Genomic DNA, 19949 nt, shown 5'->3' with positions numbered 1-19949 from the left:
ATTTCTATACACTCCCCAGGTGATACTCATGCATTCTTAAGGGCTGGCTTAAGTAGAAGACAGAGATTTGTCCAACCTAAAATGTGTCTAAAATCAGAATCTGACTCCTGATATCACATAGTTTGTTAAGTTAAAAATTTCACCACTTTGCAGTGCACATAGATGTGAATAATGAAAATCCAGCTAGATTTAGTGTAAAATTTTAAGGCATACTCAAGTTTTATTTCTAGATGATGACATTAGTACTCTTGCACACTTGCTTACTCCCACCTAATGGAAGGGGTTAACTGAATGAGGTCTTGCCACCAGAAAGGATAGACTTCATGCTCCTTACTCTTGCTCTCTCCCCACCTGCACATACCCTTAAGCTGGGCTATCTAACTCAGAGTCTACCTGACTACTCTCCCTTTAGAAAAGCGTAACATTTACTTGGATTCAAGGCATATTGCCCAGGAGTCCACCTGACTTTTCTCAATTTGATTTTAAAAAGGATGCTACTTTCGGAAATAATAATGAATGCAAAAGATTGATGCCAAAGCATACGGATTGTTCAGGATAGCAGGTAAGAGTTCAGTTGGGGATAGATAAGAAGAAAACATCAATAACAGGGGTAAAAAATTTTACATTTAGCCCTCAATGCTTCCACATTTGCCAAGTAAATCAACAGCTATGCTATCCCTTCACAGCATTCTTGTAGGCTCCCTCAAAGAACTCTATGAAGAGTAGGATTATTAATACTCTTAAGAGGGGCGCCTGGGTGGCTCAGTTGGTTAAGCGACTGCCTTCGGCTCAGGTAATGATCCTGGAGTCCCTGGATCGAGTCCCTCATCGGGCTCCCTGCTCAGCAGGGAGCCTGCTTCTCCCTCTGACCCTCCCCCCTCTCATGTGCTCTCTCTCTCTCTCTCATTCTGTCTCAAATTAATGCTCTTAAGCACGCCTGGACAAAACAGAGAACTGTTGAAACCCATCTTCTTCACTGTAGCCTCCCAGTTCCAGGTATGCATCTCTCAAGCTGTCCTTTATTACATGTTCTGGTCAGCTTTCATTCAAGCCTTTATGGGGTAAACACTGTGCTATATACCCCCAGAGTTACAAAGAATGATATGGCTATCCCATGAAGAATCTTACAGTCTGGTGGTGTATGCTGTAAGATTAGATACATATAAGCATATTTAGTCAGTTACACACATGAAAACAGTCCCACCTAGCAAAGTGGTCAAGTAAATCAGTATCACAGAAGTGGTCCAGATAGGATTTTGCTTCAGCACTTCTAAAGGAGTGGGAATCCCTTCCAACTGAGAAGACTGAAGAAGATCTCAAAGAGGAGAGAGGCCATAAATAGGAGGGTTGAAAGACCCATAGGATTTAAAGTGATGGAGTGGGATTTAATTAGAGTACATTTAATTTTAATAAGGATTCTATCCTCAAAGAAAAGAGTTTAGACTTAGTAGAATATTGAGAATTTACCACTAGGAGATTATTTGAGAAACCATTCAGCCTTTCCTATCTCCCAACAGTTTCCCAAGGTGTGTTTCCTTTGCCTGGTTATCGAGTTACCCCATGTGGATTTTGAGATTCATAGCCTCTTATGGTGAGTACCCTTTCATGTATTTCTATTATGGCTAGTATGGCATCTTCCATGCATTTGGAAAATATTCATAATCATAATAAATCTATAATGATCTATTGTGAAAACATTTCTCAAACACTAATGTACATACAAAGTGCACATGGACCTTATAAAAAATGCAAACTCTGATAGTAGATGTAGAATCATGCCTACAGGTGTGCATATCTAACAAGTTGCCAGGTGAAACAGATTCTGCTAGGCCACAGATTATATTTTGAATAGAAAATTCCCACACTTAAAATTTAAAACACCAAATCCTCATGGTGTTATCCTGTGTTTTTATTCAGTTTTTCACTTTTGTGGTTCCCTGTTCTCCAATTAGCATTTAAATTCATTTGTGAAAGAGCCCATTCCTTATATTGATCCCCTCATCTAAAAAAAAAATCACTTAATTGCATGTTAAGCACATGTAAAATTATTGCATCCATATTAAAAAAAAGCTATCAAAAACCAAAATAATAATTTCAAAATAGTAAATATGAAAACAAGTTTAACACATCAACCAGTTACCAGACCTTAGTGCCACTTTAAATTCTGATAGATTTTTAATTATAATTTATGTGTTTTAGTTCCCATGTTTCCAAACAATGACCTCTCTTTTTTTTTTTTATTAAGAGAAATCAAATTAGTACTATATCACACTTATGTACACACACAAAAGTACTGGTTCAAAGCAAGTTCATTATCTATATACATATGTTAAGGAGAAGACTATAGGATCCTCACTCAAGGTCTATATATTCTTAGTTTATACTTAATTCTACGAAGATTGATTTTGCTGTTCAAGATCACATTAATTTAGACTAATAACTACAAAGAGAGGAGATGCTTTTATTAGCTGCAGAAATGGCAATGAAAACTAAGTTTTCAATATGATGGGAAGAAGAGATGGGAAAATAAGAAAAGCAGGCCCTCACATCTTTAAAGCTGAACAATTTGGTGTGATTTTATGTAGAGGCAAATAGTTCTTCATAGTTCCATAGGCCCTGGGGTCTGCATTTTAATATACTCAATTAAATAATTGGTATTAATGGGAACCTAGGGTCCCAATAAAAAGTTGAAATATATTCAGTATTTTTCAGAGAAGATAGGAGATTTGTAGTGAAAATCTGTGCCTTAGTGTTCAACTAGCTTAAATTACCATTAAAAATATAAGTCCATTTTATTTTGGGGGATAATTTTAATTTCAAATGCTTATTTTTGTTTTATGCTTATAGTTATGCACTCCATTATCCAGAATTTGTCATTTTGAAAGACAACATAGGTTTAAGTGTAAAATATTAGTAAATATTTGCAAAAAGAATTAAAGCAATTTGAAAAGTTTTTTTTCATGTTGGACTGGCCCTCCTGAAGGGCAAATATCTCTCATTTGTTAGATGGGATTTATTAGTCGTTACCAAGGTATAATATGCTTTACATAAATTACTTTGATATCATATTACCAAATGGTACATATACCACATACAATATAATCTAGAAGTATTTCAATTAAAAGAATTCAAACTCTAACAAAGCTGGCGATATACGTGAAGTGCCTTGAACATTCTATTATTTTGAATTCATCCCAATAATAAAATCAAAATAAAACACAATTACTCTAATTTTGAATTTGGCAAGCACATTGTCTCTTAGACCTTTGACTCTTACTATTCTTAATGTAAAACTTGGTTTATCAAAAATACATAATTTACGTATTCCATTTAAGGATTTATTTCATAAAGCAAGTTACAACTATATTTCAAAGAAAATTGAATATTGGAATGGTTTAAGTGTGGGGATAATTAAACGGATACTTACATATAATTTGGGGTTATAACAGAGCTTGGAAAAATATCATGAATTTTAGGTAACAGATATTTTTAAAGAAAATCTTCATGACAGCACAGAGTGAAAAGTTCAACTTTCTTTTAGCAAAATTTCCATATTATCAACTCATTTCTCCTCAGTTTGTACTTTGGTTCTTTTCAGTGTGCTGCATATTCCAAGGCCCAACCCTTCTCCCTGCGGGTGCTCAACATGCATCTGATGATGATACTTACAGTGATTGCCTTGTGGGGAGAAAGTGTTAATTTGTTCTGACATTCCCAGATTTCAATCTAATGAAATGAAAATGTAGACTGGAGTGGGTTAAGCTCTTTTGGTGCTTTTCCTTCTTAGAACTAGGGTAGTTTCCTTTTGCATGATTGAAATCATGCCTGTATCATCCCCTTAATGTCTGTAGTACTGTGCTTAATGGCTTCATCAGGATATGTCACTTTCTTTGACACCGAGCTGCCAGTGGAACACAAATCATTTAGAGAGAGAGATTGTTAGAGAAAGATAGGTTGCAGTGGCTGAAGAATCACAGTTAAAAGTAAAGAACATTCAGGAAAGCCTACAGTGTTTGGAAAATTAAGAAAAATTCACTGAAAGCATATTAAAAATTTTAAATTAAAGATAGAAAATAGAGGGAAAACTTTATGACTATATTAATATCAATTTATAAGTAGCTATAAAAAACTATGTTTTTCTTATTTATCTTATTATCTGTTATCACTGCTAAATATAAACTCCATGCAGCTGGAGATTTTTGTTTGTCCACTTCCTATCTCTAGAAATCAGAACAGTACCTAGATCCTAGTAAACACTATGTGTTCAAAAAAATGAATGAAGAGAATCCTGAAATCTATATAAAGAAAAAAAAAAAAAGGAAGAAACATCATGAAGCATAGCAAGATTAGCCCATAAAATAAAAATCTATATCTTAAAAGACTTTTTGAATATTCTCTCTTTCCCAGAGCTGTAGGGAAATGTAATAGATTACTTTTTATTTTTCCCTTAATATTTTTAATATTCCTATATCCTATTTGATAATGCACAAGTTATCCCACCTGTTTGTCACATTCTCATAGAATCTGCACACATCTGAGATAAAATCAAGGTCACAAATAAAAACAAGTGGCAACATTTTTGAAATAATTAAAATAAAATTTTCCAGGACATGTTCAAATGCATTTATGGATGTCGGCATACCAACTTATCTTCTCATAAACAAACTAGATTAACATGGATTCTAATTGGAGGCTTTAGACAGCTGCTTGGCACAAGAGGGAATATAACAGCACAGAGAAAGACTTCGCATAAAAAAAATAGTAGGGGTGCACACTTAACTGATGACCAAATCAGTTAATCCACTTAAAATGCCCACTGCTCCCATCCCAACTCCTTGTTCTTGAAATCACTGAACATCTGTTACAGAAGATGGTACCTCAGAACAGAACAGCTAACTTTATTCATCCTGTTTTAAGAGTGGTCTTTTTTGAAGATCCTTTGGGGAAGCCAGTGAATGGGGGAGGAATATGGGCTGTGGGAAGAACAGTTAAGTATTAGAGCTCTGTACCTGCTTGGAATTTGTTTGTTTTACCTAATAATATGGGATTTTAAAGTTAGGCTTTGCTTGAATACAGTTTTTGAGTTGAAGAACTATGGTGTGTAAAAATGCACAAGGTAAATATTCCTGCCAAGATTGAGGAGATGTCTTCAAATCAATAAGTGCTTAACATATACTGATTATTTTGTAAATACTTTGTAAAATGTAATTCTGAGAAATAGGTCAGATTTCCTAGGTATAATAAATTATTTATTACAAAATACAAATTTATAATTTACTACTAGTTTTAAAGATTTTATTTACTTATTTGACAGAGAGATACACAGTGAGAGAGGGAACACAAGCAGGAGGAGAGGGAGAGGGAGAAGCAGGCTTCCCGCCGAGCAGGGAGCCCGATGTGGAGCTCGATCCCAGGACCGTGGGATCATGACCTGAGCCGAAGGCAGACGCCCAACCATCTGAGCCACCCAGGTGCCCCTACTTACTACTAGTTTTAAAATACACATTGAAAAATAAGTAGTAACCGGCACCTGGGACACAAAATTCTATACACAATAAGAAGCTATTAGTTCTGTCCATACTATCTCATTTTAATTAAAATCAACAAACCTTTATTTTATATTTTTATGTGTCAGGCCGAGTATACCTAGTAATTCATTCATTCACTTAATAAATCAATATGATACTCTTTCCACAGTTTACCAAGGTAACTCAAGTGAAACAAACAAACAAATAAAACCATGCACAAAAAAACAAGGCTCTATCAGTAAGGAGCTGCCCATGTAGTGAGAAAATATAGCATTTATTATTATTTATATAAACCTATAAACAAATGGGTAAAGTATGATGAGAAAAGGGTGATAATCTAAATTTGCCACAATTGTTGTTAGAGATCAAAGGGAGATAAAAATAGTTTGCTTGTCAGACATCATGAAGGCTTTGAAAGTAGAACATCTTTCATACTTCAGTTAATCTTTGAAGGATGAGTAGGGCTTATCACCTGTACAGAATAGGGAACAATATGTTATGTAAAATGGGGGAGCAAGTGGTGGCGTCAGTATGTAGGGTATTCAATCTCAAGCAAATATGTGAGATAGCTACATTGAGGTCTTCTATATTCCAATTGCATTCTGCAACTTATAGAGAGACATTTTTAAAAGAATGAAAGTCTGGTGAACATATTTGTGCCGAGCCATTAAGAGGGAGTATGTAATGGGTGCACAGACGCCCTAAACTGTGGTGATTGAAATTATGATGTGGATGGGGAACTGGAATAAATAAGTCAGAGGTAAGTTTGAGAAAAACTGGTAATCAAGTAAAGAGAGGAAGAGGAGGAAAGTGTTTCTGAAATGTTCTGCTGAGAAAATGGTGCTACCAACGATTGAGATACAGACTAGAGAGAGAGCAATTTTGGGGAATGATAATTTGATCATTATTGTTCTTGATGATAATGATGATTTTGAGGTGTCTTCTGAGATTCAGCGATGGTAGCTAGGAATGAAAAACTAAAGATCAGAAGAGATTGGAAGGGAAGACCTTGGGAGAGATGAGATGTGTGTGTTTGGAGGACACATGAAGATCATAGAAATAAATGAGATTTTCTGGAAAAAAAATGAAGAATGAGTAAAAGACAGGTTCAGGTATAAATTCTAAGGAGTACTTTCATTAAAGAAGTGGACGTGGAAAAGCATCCAGAGAAGAATATTTCTGAGAAACAAACTGAGGGTTCTAGAGGGGAGGGGGGGGATGGGTTAGCCTGGTGATGGGTATTAAAGAGGGCACATATTGAATGGAGCACTGAGTGTTATATGCAAACAATGAATCATGGAACATTACATCTAAAACTAATGATGTAATGTATGGGGATTAACATAAGAATAAAAAAATTAAAAAAAAACTAATGATGTAATGTATGGTGATTGACATAACATAATAAAATAAAATTTAAAAAAATGATAAGAGGTATGTGAAGAATAAAGGGAATTTTATTGAGCATCTAGTAAATGTGAATAAGCATTGTCTCATTTAATCTAAACATCAATCATTCTTCCAAGGCACAGTTTAATCTTCTTACTTTACTCACAAGAGAATGATGGCTCAGGGTTCCTGGGTGGCTCAGATGGTTAAGCGTCTGCCTTTGGCTCAGGTCATGATCTCAGGGTCCTGGGATGAGCCCTGCATTGGGATCCCTGCTCAGTGGGGAGTCTGCTTTTCCCTCTGCCCTCCCCCCCCCCCAGCTCATGCTCACTCTCTTTCTCTCTCAAATGGATAAATAAGATCTTAAAAAAAAATGATGGCTCAAAGTAGATCAGTAATTTAGACAATATCATTTAACCAGAAAGTGTTAAAACTGATATTAGAATTTGTATCTTGATGACCCCCAAACCCACACTTGTGGCATTCCAAATGAGAAGTTAGTTTGATCCTCAATAAGCTAAAATTTGTCAAGTTTAAGAGTTTTATATTATTGGGGCGCCTCGGTGGCTCAGTCGTTAAGCATCTGCCTTCGGCTCAGGTCATGATCCCAGGGTCCTGGGATCGAGCCCCGTGTCGGGCTCTCTGCTCTGCGGGATGCCTGCTTCTCCCTCTCCCACCCCCACCCCGCTTGTGTTCCCTCTCTCGCTGTGTCTCTCTCTGTCAAATAAATAAATAAAATCTTTAAAAAAAAAGAGTTTTATATTATTCATTTCTGCTGCTGGAAACTCTTTTATCTGTGTATCATTAAATAAAACGAAAACAATATTGAAAAACCTTTTGAACAACAGATGTCTCTAAATACTAAAACAAACCTTGACCAAAATATTCGGGTCACGTGTCAGTTCACAAATATTTTTAGATATATTATTCTATTTTCAGTTGGTATTTTTCTCTCTCATCTCTCTTTAGCTCTGGAAACTTCCAGACATTTCTCCAGATATATCATCAGAACAAATATGAGATTTTTATTAGAAACCTGTTGGGGGAAAAACGTAATAGGGCTTGTAAATCTTCCTGAGACTTAATTGTATATTCAAAAGAAATGGTAATAGCAACATTACCTAATGGTGTTTAATACATATTTTATAATGCTTTTGCTTTTATTATAAATGATTAATAGGTGACAATGAAATCTGCCTTATAATGTCTCCTTCAGGTATGGCTTACACACAATCCTACTTTATACCTTAGCTCTTTTCATAGTTATGATGACTCTGACTTACTGACACTCTTATCACAGTTCTTGCTAAGTCAGAATTTTCATTTACATGTCAATAGTCATTCAAATTCCCTAAATGAAACTATGTGCAAAGAGAAATGTCAATTTTTTTCTTAAAAAAATACATATTTATATGCAAAGTATTTTTGCAGTTTGATTATTTTATTATTTAAATAAGGGGAAATTATTATTTTTGTCGAGGATAAAGAGTTGTTTTGGGACTTTTGTATCATTTTGTGCTAAAAAAAAAAAAGAGGAATTGCTCATAAGCCAGGTGCTTATTAGGACTTCACTTTTTGCATCTTCACAAGGATTATTGAGGAAAATAAAGATGCTTATACAATTTGTAAATGATCCTTGGGATAAAGCAGCGGATTCTTTAAAAATGTAGAATAGACTAGGAATAGAATTAATGGCTGGTGAAACACAATTGACATCTTGCTCCAAATCTTCACTGTGTATGATGTTATAATCATTGCAATTTCAAAGGGACCTGATTTGAGACACAGAAGATGATGTCATGAGACAAGTAGTAAGTAGCAGGGCAGATGAAGTCTTAACAGCTAAGGAGGCTGCTGTGATGCAAATCATTTTTCCAAGGGATGTTAAATATTTCTGAAGTTAACAACTGAAACGAAAATACACTGTCAATAAAAGGCAGATAAAATAAACACAGAAATCACATGCAGTCCTAGGAGAATTGTTTTTGAATAAAATGCTTTTCAAGGTCTTCACAAAGTTGTCAGCAGCTCTTTTAAAAATCAAGTCAATGCATTTGAGGTAATTGTTCATAAGATACGACTGGTTGGTAAACGATTCTGAAACTCCATCCAGCTGTTAATTTTACATAGCTATTCACAAAGTGTGCAACTATTACAATAAATAATACTTCCAAAACACTGTAACATGATAGGTTTCTTATAAAGCATTATGCTTCTTTGCATATTGAAAGAGTTGCCCCCTTAACTTTTATGTTTCATTTATGGTGCATTTTTTTTTCAGTACATTGATCGACATTATCACATAATGTTCACTGCCTATTGCTAGTGAATAATAGAGTGTTTATTAATAAAAAAGAACTGTTATTACAATTTTGGCAGGACACTGAATTGACTGAGTTCCTCTTTGAAGAAAGGGAGCTGGAGGGACTGCTTTTAAATAGAGCATTGAAATTGGATTAGGGAAAACTACCAGATAACTTCAAAAGAGACCAATTTTGGATTCTATAGAATACAGAAGTTAGAATAAAACAGGAAATAAGACAGGTATGTTCCTGTCTTTTTGGAGCTACATTTCTAGGAGAGGGGACAGACCAAAATTAAATAAGCATGCATCTAAAATGAGGAAGATTAAAAATCATAGAAATGGAGAAAAGACTGCTGATTGCTAAGAGTTAAGGATGGTGTGTGGAGTTGTGAGGGGGTAAGTATGGCTAAAAAGAGAGGTACCTGAAGGAGATCTTTATGGTGATGGAATAGTTCTGTATCTTGATAGCAGTGATGGTTACATGCATCTATCTACACATGTAATAAAATGGCGTAGAACTATACACACATTGTACCAATGTCATGGTTTTGATATTATACTATAATTGTATAAGATGTGTCCACTGAGAGAAAGTGGGTAGAGGAAACATGGGACATCTCTGCACTGTTTTTATAACTTCTTGTGAATCTATAATTATTTCAAAATAAAAAGTTAAAAAATAGGTGGTTTGAGGATGGATGGGTGGATAGATACTTGATTAAGAATGTGTATCAAATTTTAACAATTGTAAGTTGACCATAAGTTATAATAGATGCAATGAAGGAAACAAAGACAGAGATTAACAGAAGGATCCTAATTAAGGTAGGATATTTGATGAAGACTCCTTTAAAGAAGTGACTCCAGGGTGGAGATGGAGTTATTCATGCAAGAGTCCAGTTCTTTCTAGATCTTAGGATAAGCATGTTCAAGAGAGGAAGAACTAGTGCTTTCCAGCAGTAATATAGATACTAACATTGGAACTTAGTGAATGAGGGAGAGAATGGGAAGGTAGATGCCTGATAATATAGGGTAAGCATCAGCAAATGTTTTTTGTAAAGGCCAAATAATGAACATTTTAGGCTTGATGAAGACATAGGGTCTCTGTTGCAACTACTCAGCTCTGCCTATATAGTGTGAAAATATCCTATATGATACATAAATAAATGAGCATATCTGTGTTTCATTATGACTTTATTTATAAAATGAGGTAGTGGGCTGGATTTGTCCCAAGGACTGTAGTTTGATGATTTCTGATGTAGGGTCTTATAAGATGTTCAGATTTTGAGTCCAAAGAGAAATAACTGAGTGGTTCCAAACAAGAGAATTAAGGTTACCTTTAATATTTTATGAAAAAGAAGAAGGCAGAGATGCAAAATATAAAGGATAATAATTTAGGTGATGAAGAAAGGTGATTCAGGGAAATTCACTTGAAAAACTTTTTTTTTAATTTTTTTTTTAAGATTTTATTTATTTATTTGAGAGAGAGAGAATGAGAGAGAGCAAGCACATGAGAGGGGGGAGGGTCAGAGGGAGAAGCAGACCCCCCGCCGAGCAAGGAGCCCGATACGGGACTCGATCCTGGGACTCCAGGATCATGACCTGAGCCGAAGGCAGTCGCTTAACCAACTGAGCCACCCAGGCGCCCGACTTGAAAAACTTTTAGAAAATCACTGTCTTATTGTAAATGCTCACAAACTTCTATAAACCTAGTACATGTCTAACATAATAGTACTGTAGATGCAGTAGTTATGATATGAATAGGGTTGGAAGCAAGATTACCTGTGGTTAAAGCCTGACTAGGTCATATACCCATTTACCATTACACAGTTCATTGACCCCCCCCTTTACCAATTTGTACTATTTAAAATAATCAGGAAAGTGTTATTGTTCTTTAGTAGTCATAATAATATTTTCCAATAAGATAGCCCTATGAGCAGGATTTATATCTTATATTTCTGGGGTTCACATAATATTCTTATTGCTGTTTAACAAATTTTTGGCTTTTGACTTTTCATGATTATGCTATTTAATTACTTCACTATCTGTGTGTACTCTGATCTTTGATATTTTCCTCTTTCATATTTTTGATAATTTTTCTAGGTCAATGATAATTTTATACTCTTTGAAAAAACTCTGGGGGAATACATTGAATCTGTGGATGTGAGTAAGAATAATTTTAACATAGAACCTACAATTTAAAAGATGATTAGCTAGCTGGGTGTTTTTTTAGGATCACCTGGAAATATACACATATAATTATAATATAGGAATTGAGGGTGTTTATTGCTAGAATCCCAAATGCATGATCAATTATTCTTCTGTTAGGTACAAGAGATTGGCTTTAGAACTTTCCTATTTTTTTCTGATTTGCCTTGTTTACTACAGATTTTTGAAGAGTAATATCTACATCTTCTAGCCCCTCTTTCAGGTAAGGTCTTAATATCATTAGGTCCTTCCAATCAATGCACTCCCATGAGATTTTATTTGTAACTGAATAAAGTGGGGATATCCCATTTGTTCAGCTCATACAATGTAATTCTGGAGCCAGCAGAGTCATTAGCTGTGATCTCCAGGTCACAGCTTAGATAGTGTGTTCCTAGAGCCAAGAATTAAAGCTGAAGCCTTTGATTCTCTAGGTCCCTTACTGTGGCAGAAGTATCTGCTCTCCTTGGTGACCAGTTCAGCCATGATACTGTGGGAGTCATTTCCATAGGCTCAGGTTATAGTTTGCTCTTCTAGTTCTTCTGATGATTTTGTTAATACCTAATTGCCTGAATCTTACTCTTTTCTGAATAAAATAATAGCTACAGTATCTATGGACTCTGACACTGAACTTTGGTTGTTGCAGTATTTGATACAGAAATGGTTGCAGATAAAAGCTCAAGGATGGGGATTTGGAATTACTTACCTGGTCTAGTTGGGTTTGAAGGCATTAGAGGATAGGATACTAACATTTTACAATGCCCAGAGACAAAAGATAGTTAAATTAGTGTGTGTGGTCACCAATTAAAATTATGCCTTTGGAGGTCCAAGTGACAGAGGCAATAACAATATGATGGGCAAAAAGATTATAGGGATAGTGTGGTAGGTAGCCTACTTCTAACTGCACTGCCAAACACAAAGAAAGAAAGTGACATATTCAAATCTTTAAATTGGTTTCAGAGAATATTAGAAACCCAGACTTTCTAAGATTTCTCTAAAATAAATTCTTGTATTTTGCATTCCCAGCATTGGTGTATTCAAAAATTAAACACAAGGTCTGATTCTACTGGTTACTGAAAAAAAAATGTAGACTGAATTCATTCTTAAGTTTCATATGGGAAAAGTAAGCACAGTGCTTGCAAAGTGAGGCACCCCAAGAATTAGAGTAGTAACAACTGAAAGAATCCATATACCAAAATGTATACTGAATCCAAAACTTGCCTGAGGTTTCTGTATCAGCAAATCTACCAAATCCTCCTCTGTCTAATGAAGCTGGCCACACCTTACATGATTGTCTGATTCTGATTGTGCTTGTGCAGTGCTTTATGACAAGATACAAGTTCTCCACATGTCATACCCCTACTACCCCATTTGCCTCGGGATAGATAACTATAGTCAGTACTCTGCATGCCATAGAGTCAAATTTACTAACTAAGAAGTTGGAAGAGAAGGCTTATTCACCAAAGAATTGCAGACTATGCTCATTTATATCAGAACAGAACAAGTGAATATGTGTAGAAGGAAATTGCCAAAGAGGGAAGAATGTACTTTTGGATTGGGCTGAATTTACTGCTATGGATAAAGTGTGCTAGCTCATATGAAAACTGATTCTTGAAGGTAGCCTGTGATGAATGAAGTTGACATGCCTGAAATTCCATGATGTAACGTAGACAGAATTATGACAATGACTTTGAGCAGATTTATTCATGTGTGTTTATCTCCCTGCCTCCTTACCTTGTGCCCTGAGAGGACCTAGAGGACATTCCCTTAACCAAAGCATTGAGTAGAGCACTGATATTCTTGAAAAGTGCTCGATCTTTTTAGGCTGAAGATGAAAGTAGGAAATTTGGATAATAATAGAAGATCGCTAATTTCAGTGAAAATGTTGGGATCTAAGGGTGACAGAAGCTAAAAAACACTTAAGTATCAGAAGCCAGGTGACCAGCATTGCCCAACAAATAGCAGGGGCAAAGTGGTAACAGAACTGCTTGACTCAAATGTGTCTTTAGTAATGGCTAACTGATTATGAAGCCCATAATGAAGAAAAAGAGGCAGCCACCTAAGGTACAATTTGGGTAGTATAACAAAAGAACTCTAAATCTGGTAACCAGACACTTGACTTAAATCACAATAGCAAATAACACCCAAGTTCCAGTTTTCAGATTTAAGTTATATTTTAAAGACAGAGCTCTTTTTTTTAAATTTTTTATTGTTATGTTAATCCCCATACATTACATCATTAGTTTTTGATGTAGTGTTCCATAATTCATTGTTTGCGCACAACACCCAGTGCTCCATGCAGAATGTGCCCTCCTCAATACCCATCACCAGGCTAACCCATCCTCCTACCCCCCTCCCCTCTAGAACCCTCAGTTTGTTTTCCAGAGTCCATCATCTCCCATGGTTCGTCTACCCTCCGATTTCCCCCCCTTCATTCTTCCCCTCCTGCTATCTTCTTCTTTTTTTTTTTTTTTCCTTAACATATATTGCATTATTTGTTTCAGAGGTACAGATCTGAGATTCAACAGTCTTGCACAATTCACAGCATAGAGCTCTTTATATAAAGGAGAAATCATTTTCCTATGAGAAAGGATCCTAAAATGATAAGTTTGGAGCCATTTCACCAGTATGATTATGCACTAAGGACAGTAAAGCACCATTAATGATTATTGGGCACTGTCTCTAAAATCATGCTAAGTCTTGGGGATCCATAACATTGCTATAGTCCAGCAGTAGAATAAGGATTGGTAGGAAAAAATGAGCATAATAAATGGATGTGTGGCCAAGGTTTGTCCCTTAGTGAGTTCATTGAGTCTTCAAACCCATCCATGGTTTTTACTCTAGTTCTTATATGATTAAAATATCCTCACCATCTGTCAGAATCCCTACATTGGTTTCCATCCATGAAGTAAGTACTGTCATGATAGGAATCGTGAACTTAAAGTCCTGGAGTTCAGCTTCCTTATCAAAGTATCACATTCCTGGGGAACTCCTGAGTGAGTGCCACCAATGATCCTTGAAAGACACAGTGGTGCAATCTCTTTCATATTTCCTTTTAATTGGACTGCTATCTCACACAGGAGACAAATGGATCTTAGAAAAGTAGATTATCATACCTTTAATAAGGTGTAACTACAAATAAACCAATTGTTTCAGGTGTAATTTCACTGTTAGAGCAAAGGAGCACAGTTCCTGGCACTAAGTATGTAGCTATTGATTACTAAGTATGTAGCTATTGATTACTAAGAATGTAGCTATTGATTTTTTTTCTAATCCAGTAGGCATAGAATAACAGAAAGTGTTTGCTTCCTCCTGGTAGAGACAGCAGTACACCTTCATTATCTTTCTTACTCTCTGTCAGGACAATGATTTAATTCTGAGAGAACTTGACCATCTTACCATCAAGGGCATCATGTAAATTCACTGTATGATATCATATTGATATCACATGATATCACATGAGCAGTAAGTCGCACATGTCTTTGATGCCTTAGTAAGACATTTTTTGCTATAGGGTGGGAAATAGACGCTATGAAAATTAAGGGGTATGCCACTTTTGTGATATTTCTAGCATCTAATGGGCTAGGTCATATTGGAATACCTACTATAAAAAGAAAAATAAGTTGCTGAATTTAATACACCTTACCTTTAAGAAAGAAGCATAGTGCATGCTAGATTTTGCAGAGACATTTTGTCAGCTTTAAAACTGCTGTCTCTGAGTAGAGCACTAAGGAAGGTCATCTAGCTGACCTAGGCTGTAGTTCAAGTAGCTCTGTCATTTAGCCCTTAAGATTTATCAGAACCAGTGTTACGTGAGTGTTTATAACATATTGTAATGCTATTCTGAACCTGTAGCAAATCTAGGTAAGAGAACACAGTTTCAAATCCCTAAAATTTATAGTAAACCATGTCTTCTTTGTAAAATACTGTTCTTATTTTCAGAGACAGTTCCTGCTTGATACTCAGTTCTGGTAGGGGTTTATCTGGTAGTGCTATAAGACACTAAACAGCCATGTTGTAAACATCTATCATGAATGGGTGTTATGTTTCATTAATCCATAAAGTTAAGGCATGTCTACCCATGTCCAAGCATTTCATCTAGTTTACCATTTTAGCATTCAGAATGGTTTGAGTGATATATACTTAACTAAAGCTACAAGTATCCTAGTATATCTACTCCTTTTTTTTTTTTTTTTAGCAAAGCAAGTTTTACTGAGCAATAGCAAAGTGATAGTACAAAGCTCCCAAGGAGGGAGGGTACTGGAGAGGGTTGCCCCCTAGTATATCTACTCTTATTCTACTGCTTACTCTGCCTCAATCTGTATCCCTGGGTTTATAAGACCAGTCAACTGAGAAAGAGAAAAATTGAGACCATTTTATGATAGTTCTGAACATTGTATTGGCATATGGAAGAAGTAGCTGATTGTAACATTTCAGACTAACTAAAACATTTTTTTCTTATGTACTAATATCTAAACCAACAGAGCTTAGTGGTGTGGCTTTGGAAAGCCAAGAACAGTTAGGTTTAATAATGGTTAGAGCCATTCCTGCTTCCACCACTTCATCATCACTGGAGGCTGCTCCTTTTAGACTATACCATTGGACCCCCTTGCTCTATGCATTTGGATTCTGTTTGGCCAATGGGGAGCACAAGGAGGAGATCAGAAGGAGAGGAGAAGGAGGTCAAGGATATTTTCTAGTTCGTTCCTTCAGGCTGGCCATTAGTCAGCTGTATCCTTCTGTGGAAAGTCCCTCCTTTGTTCAGTTTTCTAGTAAAAATTCCCTGTCCTTGCCCTTTCTGGGCTAAGGGTGGGAGTCTGTCCCTACCATCATTCCTTGTGGTTCCCCTACACTCTGACCATACATTGGTCAATAGACTATTAAACACTCTTCAAATGATCCAATTTGAGTGTCTTTCTCCTGCTGGTACCCTGATTAGCCATGTAAAAAGAAAGACAAAAAGCTAGCTTCAGAAGTACTAGGGAATTGGCCACTGAGAGGGAAACATGCATATTCACAAAAGCAGGACATAGTCAACCAAGCTTGGGCATGGCTGGCAAACAAAGAGAGGAGATTAGGATGTGAAAATAACATATCTCAATAGCAAGTTTAAAGCAAACCACTTAAACGTTTCTTGGCTCTCTTCAAGCTAAAGCGCAGGAGATGGATCTGTAGGTCAGTTGAGCATTATCAGGTGTAAGGTTAGGTAGGTTAAACAAACTCTCAGCTTACACACAGAACTTTCAGTTTTATATATGCTTTAAAATGAAATAAGACACAAGAGTTATATTACACCCCAAATTCCCTTTTCCTTTCTCAAGGCAATAAATCAGCAGTTTTCAGTGGTATTTACAATTTGCTCTAAGATGTACAGACTTTTTTTTTTCAGACTGAAGCATCCTTTAAAGGTTACCTTTCTTCTCACCTCCTTTTCTTGTACATATGTTTTAGATCTCTTAGAAATATGAAAAGGGAAAATTTTTATGACTTTGCAGTAATCTCTTTATAATTCAGATTAGGAATTTCTCTGCAATAACTTCCATTTACTTTCATCTCCTTTTATCACTGTTACTGACCTATTCTTGATAAAAGGTTTATCTATTACTCTGATGTTAAAAACATACAAGTGTATAACTAATAAATTCAAATGTATAGTTTTTAATTAGTTTTGTGTCATATAATTTTCTTTGGTCTTGAGTCCAGGAATCCCCAAGGCTATGCTGATATTGTTAGTATTTGTATCTAATAATCACATAAAATTTAATTTAATTTTACTACTAATATTTAAATTAGAAGACTGTTTGAGCCATATTTCCCCTATGGATATAGTTGTCACATAAATGAATAATCGAGTCTCAAATAATTGATCTAAGATTAAGAAAGTAATAGAGAATATTCATTTAGAGTAAATATATTTGCTGTTTTATTTTTGGAAAAGGCAGCATGGTGTTACAAGTGAATTTGTAGTTTCAATTATTTCTTCCTTCTCTGCTTAAGAAGAGAATTGAGAGAGAAGAAGGAGGAAGGTGGAAGGAGGAAGTGAAGGAAGAAGGAGAGAAAGGGTGAGCGGGATAAAAGTTTTCTTTAAAGTCTACATTTTAAAGAATATTCAAAACACACTGTGTTCACTCTCCACACACACACATACACACAGTCCATAAACATTCAATCTTCGATCGTTGGCGAAATAAAGCAATAAAATATTAAAAAAATATTTGGCTGTATAATAATTATTTAATTTCAAAAAAAAAGAAAAGAAAAGCTAACTTGAGAATTTTTAAGAATTCAAAGGGTTCTTTTTAAAGTCTAAATAAGAGGCTGTCTTTCCTGTAATGAATGAAAAGAGATCTTTGTTAAACTCCTGATTGCTTTAATATATTTGCCATTTTATTCCTCCTGGAAAGTATAGTCAGTGCAGTTTTCAAGGTTTTATCTACCTTGATATTTACTTTGACACCACCAACCATGTATCCTTCCATAAGTCCCATTAAAACTTGAGTTATAAATTATTTTTTTCTGTCTTATACTTATTTCTCAAGTATTAGTGTTCTTTCTCATTTTTCATAGTGAAATATTTGAGATTAGACTGGGAAAAAAAAAAACAGATGAAAGCTTTTAGGCAAGATAAAGAACTGAAAGTATCAGGTAATTTTAAATAAACTCTTCAGTGTCCTGAAAAATATAAAGTACAGAAAACAAGGGTGATAGAATGAATAGAATGAGCTTTGAAATTACTTATAATACAGTACATGGGATGCCTGGGTGGCTCAGTTGGTTAAGCGTCTGCCTTCGGCTCAGGTCATGATCCCAGGGTCCTGGGATCGAGTTCCGCATCGGGCTCCCTGCTCCGCGGGGAGCCTGCTTCTCCCTCTGCCTCTGTCTCTCATGAATAAATAAATAAAATCTTAAAAAAAAAAAAAGAAATTACTTATAATACAGTACAAAAAAATTTTTAAGACATAAAAAAATATTTCATAAGAAATCTTTCTTGTAACCTCTCATGCTTGCATGCTAATGCACACTCTCTCTCTTTCTCTCTCTCTCTCTCTCTCACACACACACACACACACACACACACTGAGTGTGAGCTATGAATGTCCCTTTCATGATGCTGTATATCTCTGGATCTGTGTCCACAAACTGGGATATTATCTATTAGGTGACTATTTCAAGTTTTCATAAATGGTTGACCCAGTGTTTGAGACAATCTCCATAAGTTGTTATGAAAGACAACTTTTGGAATATAGATAAAAGAGCTAAATATATAAAAACAAAATCAAACTGGTTTTATGAAAAATAAATAGGAAGTAGTGTGCCACTTTTAAAATAAGGAATAAAATGAACTTCTTTAAAATAAAATTTCTCTAATTCTTTCAGAAATTTAATTTATACTGATCTGAACAAGTCACATAATTTTCCATTTTGAAGTTGATATTGAATTGGATGGTCTCTAGTGTCCCTCTCAGGTTTAGTGTATACATATCATACACTATATATAAAGAAAAATGTTTATATACATGAAGGATAGAAGGATAGCACTAGGAGACAGGCTCCCATCCTTATGAAGTAACTGAGACTAATCAAAGTTATTAACAAATACTCTGAATACCCTCTTTCTGGGTACATCAGGGAATTGTTCTTCCCTGATTTCCTCTGAATTTAGATGAAGCTATACAACTTGCTTCGGTAAAAGTGATATGTGTCATTACTAAAGCAGGAAGTTTTATACCTAACTTGTGTGATTTATCAGGTTCCTTTTTCTTCCTAGTGAGAAGCATGTAAAGATGTACTGAATGAGTTTTGCCCTTCTTCTCTCTGAACCCTTGAGTAAATATGATGAGCTGATGTATGTTGTATATGTAACAGAGTCAAAAATAAAATTAAGCTACTAAAATTCATTACTAAACTCTCATTGGACCAGACCTTACTAGTATAGATTCTAATAGAGTTAGACGATCATTATCAACTATCTATTTGTTTCAACAATCTGAGGAGGAAAATATCCCTAAATCATTGGTTCTCCTCGACACAACGAAGGCTCTGGTCCCATAATCCTCTCCTTTTGCACTGATCTTCAGTTCTTCACTTTCTATCAGTGTCAGTATCCAATCTCTTACTAAGTCTTTTTAGGTCCACTTTATGCCATAGCTCTCATATTAGACTCAATGAAATGTAAAAATCTAAGAAGGAAGAGGACTTGTTTCTCTTCACAGCTGTTTCTTCAGGCTCTAGAGTAGTGCTGACACATAGCAGGCATGCAATATTTATTATATAGATTCATAAGACAAAAATTATTTTTTAAACAGATACAGCATTGCTAGTCTCTATTTCCCAAGTGGACTGCTGCACCTCTTACTATGCCAGGTAGTAGTAAGTACTCAATAAATATTTGATGAATAAATGGATGAAAGAAACTGCTTCCCTGTCTATAGCATCTATCTCCTTTATCTTCTATATTTACTTGCTTATTTATTATTCATTCACTCATTCAACACATATTAATTGAATGATTTCTATTCCCAAGA

At 35.4% G+C, this 19949-nt stretch overlaps 1 long non-coding RNA gene across 1 annotated transcript in view; it reads left to right on the top strand.

Moving 5' to 3' along the window:
- LOC135363768 (uncharacterized) overlaps positions 1-19949 on the top strand; it is a 175780-nt gene that overhangs the window by 78050 nt on the left and 77781 nt on the right. Inside the window, exon 2 of the long non-coding RNA XR_010409828.1 lies at positions 1518-1591. This is a non-coding gene — a long non-coding RNA (uncharacterized LOC135363768). The remainder of the gene's footprint in view (positions 1-1517; positions 1592-19949) is intronic.

Source organism: Mirounga angustirostris, unplaced genomic scaffold, assembly GCF_029215605.1.
Source record: "Mirounga angustirostris isolate CCGP_5_RB_7025 unplaced genomic scaffold, mMirAng1.0.hap1 SCAF_3, whole genome shotgun sequence".
Lineage (NCBI taxonomy): Eukaryota > Metazoa > Chordata > Mammalia > Carnivora > Phocidae > Mirounga > Mirounga angustirostris.
The sequence above is the reverse complement of the archived record's forward strand: the minus strand, read 5'-3'. Positions and strand labels throughout refer to the sequence as shown.